At 40.4% G+C, this 8797-nt stretch overlaps 1 pseudogene; it reads left to right on the top strand.

Moving 5' to 3' along the window:
- Nucleotides 1-3837: 3837 nt before the first annotated feature.
- LOC116641752 lies at nucleotides 3838-6344 on the top strand (annotated as a pseudogene).
- The last annotated feature ends 2453 nt before the right edge of the window (nucleotides 6345-8797 follow it).

The raw sequence follows: 8797 nt of genomic DNA, 5'->3' as shown, positions 1-8797 counted from the left end.
TACAAAGTAGGTGTTATTATCAATTACTTTAATAGGTGAAGAAGCATATTTTGAAAGATGTGCTAATACGAGATAATGTATATAAAGTACCTAACAGAATGACTGGCACATAATACATGCTGAATGCTATCTAATAATACTAATAGTAATAATAACACTAATAGTAATAATAATATTAATAATAATAATGATATCAACTTGCTCAATGTCACATAAGTGGTGGTGCTGAGATTTGAACTCAGGAATCCCTGATAATTTTGTGAGCAAATTAACTTGTCAAAATGAGTCTGTCTTTATTCATTTTTTATTATACAAGTAATGTACTTACACAGAGATTTTGATAGAGCAAAATAAGTCACTCACCCATAATTCTACCATTTCAATATAATAGGTATTATCACACAAAATGATTTTAGATTTGTAAAGGTTGCTTTAAAAAGTATTGCTGGTGCTTTAATTTGCCCTTTTTAGAACCTTTCTACTGAGTAGGAAAGAAAATACACTGTGTCTTTTCCCACTTCTTCCAAAAACTTAAAAATATCTAGATTATAGATCTAATCATTCTAAATAAGAGTTATTTTGGACATTAACCCTTTATCAGATATATGGTTTGTAAATATTTTTTCCCATTCCGTAAGTTGCCTTTTCACTTTGTGGATTGTTTTCTTTGCTGTGCAGAAGCTTTTAAGTTTGATGTAGTCCCACTTATTTATTTTTCTTTTTGTTGCCTGAGCTTTTAGTATCAAGTCCAAAAAATCATTGCCAAGATCAATATCAAGGAGCTATTCCCCTGTGTTTTCTTCTAGGAGTTTTACGGTTTCAAGCCTTATGTTTAAATCTTTTAAATTTTAAGTTGATTTTTGGTATATGGTGTAAGATAAAGGTACAGTTGCATTCTTTTGCATGTGGATATCCAACCTCCCAATACAGTTTGTAGAAAAGACTATCCTTTCCCCATTGTGTATGGTTGGTTCCCTTGTCATGGATTGGTTGACTGTATATGTGTGGGTTTATTTCTGGGGTCTATTCTGTTTCATTGATCTATGAGTCTGTTTTTTTTTAAAAGATTATTTATTTATTTATCTGGCAGAAAGAGAGCAAGCACAAGCAGGGGGAATGGCAGGCAGAGGGAGAGGGAGAAACAGGCTCCCCGAGGAACAGGAAGCCCAATGCGGGGCTTGATCCCAGGACCTTGGGATCATAACCTGAGCCAAAGGCAGATGCTTAACTGACTGAGCCACCCAGGTGCCCCTCTATGAGTCTATTTTTATGCCAAAATCACATTGTTTTGATTACTATAGCTTTATAATATAGTTTGAAATTAAGAAGTATGATGCCTTCTTCTTTCTAAAGATTGCTTTGGCTATTTGAGGTATTTTGTGATTTCATGCAAATTTTAGTATTTTTGTCCTGTTTTTGTGAAAAATGCTATGCCAATGTTTTGATGGGGATCACATTAAATCTGTAGATAGATCAGTTCGGTAGTATAGACATTTTAACAAAATTAATTCTTCCAATCCACCAGTTTGGGATGTCATTCTATTTCTTTGTGTCTTCTTCAATTTCTTTCATTCATATCTTTTTTTAAAGATTCATTCACTTATTTGAGAGAGAGAGAGAGAGTGCATGGGGAGAGTGCGAGGGAGAGGGAGAGAAGCAGACTCCCCACTGAGTGCAGAGCGTGACATGGGGCTCCATCCCATGATGGTGAGATCATGACCTGAGCTGAAATCAAGAGTTGGATGCTTAACCAGCTGTCCCTCATTCATTTCTTATAATTTTTAGTGTACATATCTTTCTCAATAACCCAATCCAAACAACTTCATTAAAAGATGGGCAAAGAGGGGCGCCTGGGTGGCTCAGTTGTTAAGCGTCTGCCTTCGGCTCAGGTCATGATCCCAGGGTCCTGGTATTGAGCCCCACATTGGGCTCCCTGCTCGACGGGAAGCCTTCTTCTCCCTCTCCCACTCCCCCTGCTTGTGTTCCCTCTCTCGTTGTGTCTCTCTCTGTCAAATAAATAAATAAAATCTTTAAAAACAAAAGATGGGCAAAGAATATAAAAAGAGATTTTTCCATAGATTTTCCCAATGCATATATGAAAAGATGCTCAAAATCACTAATCATCAGAGAAATGGAAATCAGGACCACAATGAGATATCACCTCACACCTGTTAAGATGACTTTTATCAAAAGGACAAGAGATAGCCAGTGTGGGTGAGGGGGTGGAAAAAAAGGAATCCTTCTACACTGTTGGTGGGAATGTAAATTGGTAGAGCCATTATGGAAAACAATATGGAGATTCTTAAAAAAATTAAAAGTGGAACTACTATGCAATCAAGCAATCCCGCTACTGTGTATATATACAAAGAAATTGAAACCAGGGTCTCAAAGAGATATCTGCACTCCCATGTTCATTTCACTATGATTCACAATAGCCAAGATATGGAAACAACCTACAAAGTAAGTGTCTGTTCATGAATGAATAAGAAAATGTAGTGTATGTATACACGATGGAATATTATTCAACCATAAAAAAGAAGGAAATCCTGTCATTTGTGACAACATGGATGAACCTCAAAGACATTATGTTAAGTGGAATAAGTCAGGCAGAGAAAGAAAAATATTGTATGATCTCACTTATCTGTGGAATGTAAAAAAGTCAAATTCATGGAACTAGAGAGTAGTTACCAGGGGCTGGAGGATGGGGAAACTGGTAGACATTGGTCAAAGGGTACAAACTTTCACCCAAAAACACAAATAATCCAGTTAAGGAACAGGGAGAAGACATGAACAGACATTTTTCCAAAAAAGACATACAGATGGCTTCAGTTAGCCATGAAAAGATGCTCAACATCCCTCATCATCAGGGAAATACAAATCAAAACTTCAATGAGATACTGCCTCATACCTGTCAGAGTGGCTAAAATTAACAACACAGGAAACAACAGATGGTGAGGATGTGGAGAAAGGGGAACCCTCTTACACTGCTGGTGGGAATGCAAACTTGGGCAGCCACTCTGGAAAACAGTATGGAGGTTCCTCAAAAAGTTAAAAATAGAACTACTTTATGACTCAGCAATTGCACTACTAGGTATTTACCCAAAAGGATACAAAAATAATGATTTGAAAGGGCACATGCACCCCAAGGTTTATAGCAGCATTATCAACAATAGCCAAATTATGGAAAGAGCTGGAATGTTCATCAACTGATGAATGGATAAAGAAGATGTGGTGTATATATGCAATGGGATATTACTTGGCCATCAAAAGGAATGAAATCTTGCCATTTGCAATGAAGTGGATGGAGCTAGAGTGTATTATGCTAAATGAAATAAGTCAGTCAGAGAAAGAGAAATACTGTATGATTTCACTCATATGTGGAATTTAAGAAACAAAACAGATGAACACAGGGGAAGAGGGGGTTAAAAGAGAAAAAACTGAGGGTTGCTGTAGGGGAAGTGGGCAGGGGGATGGGCTAAATGGGTGATGAGGATTAAGGAGGGCACTTGTGATGAGTACTGGATGTTACATGTAAGTGATGAATCACTAAATTCTACTCCTGAAACTAATGTTACACTATATGTTACCTAACTAGAATTTAAATAAAAACTTAAAACATTTTAAAGAATAAAATAAAATTACCCTAAATATGTAAAAAAAAAAAAAAAAAAAGGTACAAACTTCCAATTATAAGAGGAATAAATTCTGAGGGTCTAAAGTACAGCATGGTGACTATAGTTAAAAATACTGTAATGTGGGCTTTTGTGTGTTACCCAGGGAAGGATCCATACAGCATTGTTTTGCGTTCCCATCATAACTTAAAGGGCAATTTTCACAATGTCCAGAGCCCTTGATGTCCTGCAAACGAAGGAGGAGGATGTCCTCAAATTCCCTGCAGCAGGAACTCACTTAGGGGGCACCAACCTTGACTTCCAAATGGAACAGTACATCTACAAAAGGGAAAGTGATGGTATCTACATCATAAATCTGAAGAGAACCTGGGAGAAGCTCCTGCTGGCAGCTCATGCCATGGTTGCCGCTAAAAACCTGGCTGATGTCGGTATCATCATCCAGGAATACTGGCCAGGAGCTGTGCTGAAGTTTGCTGCTGCTACCGGAGCCACTCCTGTTGCTGGCCACTTCACTCCTGGAACCTTCACTACCCAGATCCAGGCAGCCTTCCGGGAGCCGAGACTGCTGGTGGTTACTGAGCCCAGGGCTGACCACTAGCCTCTTACAGAGGCGTCTTATGTTAACCTGCCTATCATCGCTCTGGGTAACACAGACTCTCCTCTGCACTATGTGGACATTGCCATCCCTTGCAACAACAAGGGAGCTCACTCAGTGGGCCTGGGAAGTTCCGTGCATGGGTGGCACCATTTCCCGTGAGCACCCACGGGAGATCATGCCTGATCTCCACTTCTACAGAGATCCTGAAGAGATTGAAAAGGAAGGGCAGGTCGCTGCTGAGAACTCTGTGACCGAGGAGGACTTTCAGGGTGAAAGGACTGTTCCAGTTCCTGAGTTCACTGCTATTCAACCTGAAGTCACAGACTGGTCTGACGGCGTGCAGGTGCCCTCTGTGCCTATTCAGCAGTTCCCCACTGAGGACTGGAGCATCCGGCCGGGGCCACGGAAGACTGGTCTGCAGCTCCCACTGCTCAGGCCACGGAATGGGTGGGAACAACCATGAGCGGTCTTCCTCTTCCACAAAGGCAAACAAAATGGAAAGAAGGTTGATGGAAAATAAACAGTTCTTTTTTAAAAAAAAAAAATACTGTAATGTGGGCCTCAGTCGGTTAAGCATAGAACTCTTGGTTGCCCTGCAGGTCATGATCTCAGGATCGTGAGATCGAGCCCCCCATGGTCACTGCGCTGGGTGTGGAGCCTGCTTGGGATTCTCTCTCTCTCTCTCCCCCTGTCTCTCTCTGCCCCTCCTCATACTGTCTCTCTAAAAATAAATAAATAAATAAATAAATAAATAAATAATAAAATATATATAAAATATATTGTAATGTGTACTTGAAATTTGCTAAGAGAGTAGATCTAAAGTGTTTTCACCGTATCAAAATAAATAAATGAAAATGGTAGCTATGTGAGGTGATGAATGTGTTAATTAACTTTATTCTAGTAATCATTTCACAATGAATACACATTACAGAGTACACTTACATATATATTTTTTGTCAATTATGCCTCAGTAAAGCTGTAAAAAAATTTAAAAATAAAAAGATGACAAAAAAGAAAGAATTGTTATGAATGGAAAGGTTTGTCATTATAAGGAGAAAAGTGTAAACATGTTGTTAGTTGTGGTTATGGAAACACTGAAAGCTTAATTTAATTGAAGTGCGATATTAATTTATCTGGTGGAGATAAATACAGTGTTATGATGAACAATCTATCTTTTCTATTTGTTTTTTGATTAGAACTATATTGTCACAGTGGGTGTTGGGGGGAGATGTTTATCAATTTTCCCCCCTCATATACATACTGTTAACGTAAGTGAGAGTTTACTCATACCTACCCATAACTCTACTCCTTGCTTTCCTCCCCCAAATAATCCTTAGCATTGACTGAAAAATAACTTTAGCCATTTAGACTTACCTTTAGCTTTAAATGATAGGCATTAAAAATCTAATTAGAGATTTAATTAAAATGTGACTTTACGAACCTCTATGAGATAGATTTCTAAACTTCAGGAATAATATTAGAGTCTTTAGTTCATCAAAGACAGTAAGTATGCTCATGAGACTTTCCAGAAGAAAAAATAATTTAACAAGCACTGTATAACTACTATCTTAGTTCGACTTCTATCCCTCAACATTTCTTGTTATCCTTCTTCAATAGCTTCCTAATTATCTTATCTCCATTCCCTCTATTCAAAGTCGTCTTCCATACAGATCATTCCATTGGAGGGATCTTTTTTTTTAATTAAAGATTTTTATTTATTTATTTGAGAGAGAGAGAATGAGAGAGAGAGAGCATGAGAGGGGGGAGGGTCAGAGGGAGAAGCAGTCTCCCCGCTGAGCAGGGAGCCCGATGTAGAACTCGATCCTGGGACTCCAGGATCATGACCTGAGCCGAAGGCAGACACTTAACCGACTGAGCCACCCAGGTGCCCCCATCGGAGGGATCTTTTAAGAACACACATTTGATCATACTATTCTCCAACCTGTGCCTTTAATATCCTTCAAAAGCTCCCTGTTACCCTCAGAATAAGTCTGAACCCTTTGTCATGGCATACAGGGTCCTTCATGGTCTAGAGTCTGCCTATTACCCCAACCTTATGCCTTTTTGTTTTACAGTGTACATTGACAATGGATTCAGCCACATCAGCAGCCTGAAGTTCCTAAAATATGCTATTATTTTTTTTATATTTCTTTGCCTTTGCATCTGCTGTTCCCTTCTCCTGAAACACTTTTCCAGGGTAAGTTTCTCATCCTTTGAAAAACAGCTTGTACATTGCCTGCTGGTTACCTCTCATGACAGACCCTACTATGCTGTGGGTTCACCACACCCTACTTCCTTTTCCCTCTGGAATCAGTTAAAATGCTTTCCCAGGATCTATCAAAGTTCTGATTGTGAACTTGTGTTCTGATGAAACCTGACCCCTAAAATCTCCTGGATAATACTATTGTCTCCCTAGTTTCCGATCTTCTGACAGATGCAAAGGATTCAGTGGAGGACTCCAAGGTCCTAGGGGATAGTGGAGCCACTAGTTGGGCCATCCAACTAGGAACACCTGTGAGGACTACAGCCTGAGTAAAGAATAAACCTTTATTGTGTGAGGTCCCTGAAGCTTGGGGGTTGTTTGTTATTGTCATTATCCCACAGCAAATAATACACCTCCTTTCATGTCCCCTTTCCTCTGAAGACCGTATCATTTGGACAAAGTTAAGTGTGAATAAAGCACCCCTCTTCAGACCCAAGCTAGGATTGGTTTATTGATCTAAATAAGAAAGAGAAAATTTCTTCCATCATAAAGTTCACATTCAAGTTGGGAAGACAGATAATAAATATTTAACAAAAATTTGAAGTGTACTTTCGGGTCATGATAGTGCTGTGAAGCAAGGTGAATTTGGGGGAGGGAATGGAGAATGAAGGGAGAGAGGTCCATTTTATAATGTAATCAAGGAAGGCCTTTTTGAGGATGTTACACTGAGCTGGATGGAGTGGGGGATAGGCCACATGAAGATGAGGATACTAGAAAGGGGAATGGGAAGTTGAGGACCTGATGTGGGAAGAGGTGTGGCTGTTGCAGCAGGGGTTGCAACAACATGAGGAAGAGCAAGGAGGCCAGTATGGCGGGAGTGGAGTGAATGAGTGGGAGAGAGGCAAGAGGGAGTTCAAGGAGGTGGGGAGGAGCCTCTGGTCAAGGAGATCCTTGAAGGGCCATGGAAATAAGGAGTCTCTGGGGAATTGTGAGCAGTTGAGAGACATTTTGAAATGATTACTCTGGATAATGTGTTGAGAACAGTGTGTATCTTGGGTGTGGGCAGACCTCCACCTGGCTCCAGAGCCTGGGCCCCAGTGTAGTCTTTACCTCCAGTCCCTCCTGAGCAATGAGAGCCAAGGGTGGGTATGTCAGCAGCATGTGTGGGATGCTTCAGTGCTTCCCTCGTCTCCTGGTCTCACTTCGGATGCCATCTCATTTCCCTAATTTTTTGCCATTTCATCCAATTATTTGTAAATTAAAAAAAAATATTTTATTACGCATTTTTCAATATTATGTGGAAGGAAGATCTCAGTGTCTGGTCAATCAAACAGCCAGAACCCAGATTACATCTATTTTTCAGTGAAATTAGAAGCAAAGCCTTCAGTTGGGAATGAGAATAAGAGTGTGGATTGGGGGGGAAGGAGACTGCTTATTTTAGAGAGTGGAGAGTAAATTCACTAGGGAAATGTAGGGTTTTCGTTTTGTTTGTTTTTGTTTTTTTAAGTAGGGTCAGAAGAGATTAAGCAAGGATCAGTCATTGTGTGGAGGATTATGGCAAGGGAAGGATTGAAAGATACAGTCCTTCCGCAAAAAATGTAGACTAGTTGGAGAAACACTATGTAACATTAAATAATTCAAAAGCTATGTCTCATTCTTTCAACCATTTATTTACTCAACAACAATTTACTGATGATTAAAGTGGAAGGCTAAAACAGCCCCTGCTTAGAGTCTAATAGGATGAGAAAAAAAATGAGTTCTCTAGTAGAGGTATACACACGAAGGAGGCAGCGTATGGGTTTGTCGGAGGGAGTGTGTGGTCAAGTAGAGCTGCTGACAGTGGAGCTGAGCCTTGAAGGACGAGTAGGAGACCCCAGGTTGAGGACTGGAATGGGCAAGTAGGCGCACGCAGAGTAACGAAAGACACAATGAAGAACTGAGAACACAATGTAACCCAGAGATGAGACCATTGTTGGAGTTTGGTATGGTCAGGGAAAGGCTGCAATGGGAAGTGAGACTTGAATTTGGAAGGATCTGAGAGGGGGATTAAAGGGAGAGGAGTTCTTGGTTGGGAAGAGCATTTGTGGCAGAGGTGGGAATATTGAAGGCGTGTTTGGAGGTGGTCAGGAGAAATGCACGGTGTGCGGAGCCCCCACCAGAGGCACTGTGTGTGTGTTCCAGATCACATTCTCCTCCTGCAGGGGCACAGGTGACGAGGTGGGGAAAGCCTGGCTGGGGTAGTGGGCTCAGATTCAGAGGATCTCCAGACTCCACCTCTGGTGTTCAATTGTCTTTGCATGAATATGAAAGGAGGCATTTTTCTCTTTGTCTGTTTCTGACTCATCAAGCTGTAGCCCATTGTTG

This window comes from Phoca vitulina, unplaced genomic scaffold, assembly GCF_004348235.1.
Source record: "Phoca vitulina isolate PV1807 unplaced genomic scaffold, GSC_HSeal_1.0 scaffold2, whole genome shotgun sequence".
NCBI classification, from domain to species: Eukaryota; Metazoa; Chordata; class Mammalia; order Carnivora; family Phocidae; genus Phoca; species Phoca vitulina.
The sequence above is the reverse complement of the archived record's forward strand: the minus strand, read 5'-3'. Positions and strand labels throughout refer to the sequence as shown.